The sequence below is a fragment of the Schistocerca serialis genome, chromosome 1 (genome assembly GCF_023864345.2).
Source record: "Schistocerca serialis cubense isolate TAMUIC-IGC-003099 chromosome 1, iqSchSeri2.2, whole genome shotgun sequence".
In the NCBI taxonomy this organism is placed as follows: domain Eukaryota; kingdom Metazoa; phylum Arthropoda; class Insecta; order Orthoptera; family Acrididae; genus Schistocerca; species Schistocerca serialis.
In genome coordinates this window covers 687,427,194-687,432,356 of record NC_064638.1, presented here as the reverse complement: position 1 = coordinate 687,432,356, position 5,163 = coordinate 687,427,194, and positions in this window count along the sequence as shown.

The window sequence follows — 5,163 nt, the reverse complement described above, 5'->3', positions numbered from 1 at the left end:
TCAGTAGTCACTGTTGCTTTAGAAGTTTCCTTGTAGAGACTATATGTACACTACGGAGATTCCCTTCCACCATGACTGCTGTATTAGGTACACACTGAGTTGAAAACTCATTCATAGGATAGCGGTATGCACATATAAAGATGGCAGTATTACAGCGTACACAGGGCATGAAAGGCAGTGCACTGTGGAGCTGTCATTTGTACCAGGAGATTCATGTGAAAAGGCTCCCGACGTGATTGTGGCCGCACGACGGAAATTAACAGATTTTGAATGCAGAATGGTAGTTGGATCGAGACACATGGGGCATCTTATTTCGGAAATCGTTAGGGAATACAGTATTCAGAGAGACAGACTGTCAAGAGTGTGCTAAGAATACCAAACTCCAGGTGTTAACTCTCACCGCGGACAACGCAGTGGCCAGTGGCCGACGGATTTCACTTAACGACTGAGAGTAGCGGCGTTTGCGTCGGGTTGCCAGTGCAAACGGGCAGGCAACCGAAGAAATCAATATGGAACGTACGACGAACTTTCTGTTCGGAAAGTGCGGCGAAATTTCGCTCCAATGGGATATGGCAACAGAAGACCGACACTAGTGCTAAGAGCACGACATCGCCTGCTACGCATTCTTGGGATCGTGACCATATCTGTTGGAGCACAGACGACTGGAAATCCGTGGTCTGGTCAGATGAATCCCGATTTCAGTTGGTAAGACTGATGATAGGGTTCGTGTGTGGCGCAGACCTCACGATGCCATGAACCCAAGTTGTAAACAAGGCACTGTGCAGGCTGGCAGTGGTTCCATAATGGTGTGGACTGTGTTTACATGGAATGGATTGGGTTCCCTCGTTCAACTGAACCGACCATTGACTGTAAATGGTTATGTTCTGTTACTTGGAGACCCTCTGCAGCCATTGACAAACTTCATGTTCCCAAACAACAACGTAATTTTTATGGTTGACAGTGCTCCGTGTCACCGGGCCACAATTGTTCACGACTGATTTGAAGAACATTCTGGACAGTTCGAACGAACGATTTGGCCACCCAGATCGCTCGACACGAAGCCCATCGAACATTTATGGGACGTAACCGAGAGGTCATTTCGTGCACAAAATCGTGCACCTACAACACATACACAGTTATGGCTCTGAGCACTATGGGACTTAACTTCTGAGGTCATAAAGTCCCCTAGAACTTAGAACTACTTAAACGTAACTAAACTAAGGACATCACACACATCCATGCCCGAGGCAGGATTCGAACCTGCGACCGTAGTGGTCGCCCGGTTCCAGACTGTAGCGCCTAGAACCGCTCGGCTACTCCGTCAGGCCACACAATTATGAACGGCTGTCGAGGCAGCGTGGCTCAGTATTTCTTCAGGCGTTTTGCAGAGACTTGTTGAGTCCACGTCACATCTAGATGCTGCACTACGTCTGGCAAAAGGAGGTCCGACACGTTACCTGGCGGTATCTCATGACAGCATTTACAGCAACGTGCGCTACAATATATGGTTGGCTGCCGGAACAGCCTGTTCAACATGTTGAATAATTCCTCATGGTTCACGCAGTATTAGCAGTCAGAGAGCCACAAGTAATGCGAAATGCCGTATCTTTTGACTATTACAAAACCTTGAAACTTTGAGGATGACAGTATGATAGTGTGTGTGATGAGAAGGTGTGGGTATGAGAATTTGTTAGTGGTCAACGTGATACAAATCTTAAGCCTTTTACTTTATTACTGGAGCTTCTATTGAGTGTCTCGTAGTGTTGTTTTAATTAATTTATACGAGGTTTTATTAGTTTTAAGCACACACGTTAAAGAAAAATATCAACAAGCGGTAATACACCGGATGTCAATGAGGACCACAGCAGAGGTTGAGCATAAACTTGCTTTTACTATCCTCCATGAATTCTGCATATAAATATGGTTCTCCTTCTCGTGTTAAAAAATGTTAATCTCTCCTATGTCCATTTGTGCGCAACTGAAATCGATAAAGAGTGTTCCAACAGAGTGTAAACTACACAGTTTGCAGATTAACTAACTTACGTTTTATATTTTGTCTGTAGATCTTTCTTGCCTCAGAGCTGGAAAGAGAGGGACACACACACACACACACACACACACACACACACACACACAGAGAGAGAGAAAGAGAGAGAGAGAGAGAGAGAGAGAGAGAGAGTTAATAACTGCAACAGCCATGTGGTGGAAGCAGCATCATTACCACCTATACACTCGTATAAGTGATGTATACGACGCGCACAAGATAAAGATCTTATATGCCCAATGTTAGATGTTGTTCATCCCCTTTCTCCTATAATGTGTATGCCATTACAGTAAAGTATCTGAAAAGGAGCTAGGTAGGAATGAGTAAAAGTGAAATGGCGTACACAGAGGATAGGTTTTATTATTGCCGTTCACTGTATGGTAACGTATATGCAATGTGACAATTCTTTTACGAGTAAAAAATACTTAACAATCGTAGCTGCTGTCGCACGTACGATCAGAAACTTCTGTCGCTTGGGACCGCAAAAGTGTCGTTCCTCATCTCTAAACTGGTGGAATTTACTTTAAGATAGTAAATCCTATTCAAAATGAAGTGTGCCTGCTTAATATGGGCCTATGAGAAACTGCATACTGCCAGAGGATTCAGTCCCATTTTTTGAAAGCCTTTTTACTTAACGTAGAAACACTTTGTAAATTTCTCACCAGATTCACAGCTTGTGGCACTGTTGCCGACACTCTCAGCAGATCATACTAACGAAAGACGCGCTGCTGAGTAGCACTGCAATCAGCTAAGGCAGTAAGTAACAGAACAGGTGGGAGGTGGAATCATTACACCGTTACATAGCCGAGTATAGGAAAGGGAAACATTATACTCGTGACAATGCTAGCTCGACTGCCTATTATGGACTGGTGTGTTTGAACTGATGACTTCTTCAGTAATGTAAATGATCATGAATGTTGTTGAAAGAATTACCAAAATGTTGTTCGGACTGAGTAATAGGTAGCTCCATCAAATTGACAGATTTCTGGTTGGAGATTTCCAGCTGACCTCAGTTGGCGATGCTCGTTTGGAAGATAATTTACAACCGCATTTTCTCAGGTATGATAACAGCGGTGTACTAGTACCTGTCATTCTATGAAAGACTTTCGGGATTGATAATTTCAATTTTTCGCACGTTTTATACGAAACTGGGTAGCTAAATAATTAGATATGTGGGTTTTCCGTAAAATGAATGAAGCATACACTATGCACCATGTACCCTCCGGTATTCCCAGTGGGTAGTGATGAGAGGGGGGTTCTTGGCATTAATCGTAACGTTCTCATTTATTGTGACGAACTCGCACAACATATATGAAAAAAGCCATCCCATCACTCGAGAAACATTATTCCTCTGTCGACTTGCGACTAGTGTTTCTTTGTCGAAAAATGTTGAGTTAATGAATACTGAGATGTTATTTTTCACAATGAAATGATTAAATTATTTCATTGAAAAAATCTGTAATCACTCATACAATGCAGTATAAGAAAGTTTAGCCTGTTACCTATATGATAAAATACTATCCGCTTTTCCTGCTATTATTTGCCAAAAATTCTTTTCGGTATATCGAACCTTTTAGGAGATATGAGTGTGTTATGAATACTTCGCCTGCACTCTATCGTTCCCGCACACGATCAGAAGTGAGTGCACCGCACAGAATCTATTTTCTCGGGATCGGCGACAGATATAGTTCTTATGTTTGAACAAAACTTCAGATTGTTAGCTCCATTTCATATGCAGAAATATACGGTAGAAGATGTAACAAACGCAAATTCATAGCGACCCCTATTTTTCATTGCAAAGTATTCGAATTTCGCGCAATATCATACTTAATAATACAGAAATGTCATAACTGTGACCATCAACGAAACGATAGACAGTTCATCAGGAAGCTAACTAAAGAGGCTATGAGATGCAGAAGAATATTTTTTTTTTCGGAGTAGTTTCTTGGAAATCGTTTGAGTGAGTTTACAGTGCAGCCTGCAAGCTCACACCTCCATTCTCACAGTGTAAACGAGGATGGCAGAGACGTTTCCATCATAACAAGACCGAGCACATTGTTCAGGAGGTGACAAGCAGCTGAGGATGCCACAGCTTCGGAACAGAGGGTTGGACTCGACCGTCGCTGAGAACGAGAGTGCGTCCCTGTGGATACGCCTAGTTACACTGCGCGACCTCTAGTAAGGAAGTAATAAATCGAAACGTCATGCATGATGCCAAAATTTTACTGCATGAACAGCGAAAATGTAGTAAACGATAAACCTTTCTCCTTTAGTTATCCTGTGAAGTATGTCAGCGAGAGAATGTTTCAGGAAGGTGCGTGGAAAGGTTACTGATAGTTGCTACGTGGTATCATTCTCAAGTACTGGACGAATATAGCCGGGGCAATATCGTGAGTAATGCTGCCTCATGATATAATCACAGTTTCTAGCTTTGATGCTTCACTTAACATTATATCTCTTAATTAGTAAATTGTGACCGAATTTTCAGTTTTTAAATTCGGTCAATACGTCAATGAAACACTGAAAATAAAATTTTTGTTGCCTCTGGAAGCCATTAGATAGGTAACCTGCAACTGGAAAGTGTGATTTTAGCAGTTTAGTACGGCAGATGTCGAGTGAAATGACCAGACATAACCGTGTCAAGCGACTAAGGCTTGTAAACAGAAATTCAATGTTTTTCTCGTCAATGTTACAATGCTGTTAAATAAAAAGTAGTTAGAAACTTCAAAACTTACTGCATTACGACATACGTAAGACCCCCTCAATACACCTTTTTAATAATATTTTAGACTTCTTTATTATACAAGCAAAAAAGGTCGTTAAAGAATATATTCGAGGACGTTATTCTGTCCAGAAACGTAATGCGTTACGTCTTTCTGAAAAAAAAGTGAATTCGCTGAGTTTAGTCTTTCTTTATTTATTTTTTATAAACAGATCTTATAGAAGTGTGCTTCTGACACTGACATAGTGACCATATTTGTATCTCTTATTGTCGTAGCAGGAAGTAGAAACTGCACTGTCCATGCCAATTTGAAAATGAATTATAATTCTTTATTGTTCGCTATCATATTTTGTACTCATTCTGTGAAATACATTAATAAATTCTTTTTAGTCCTCAA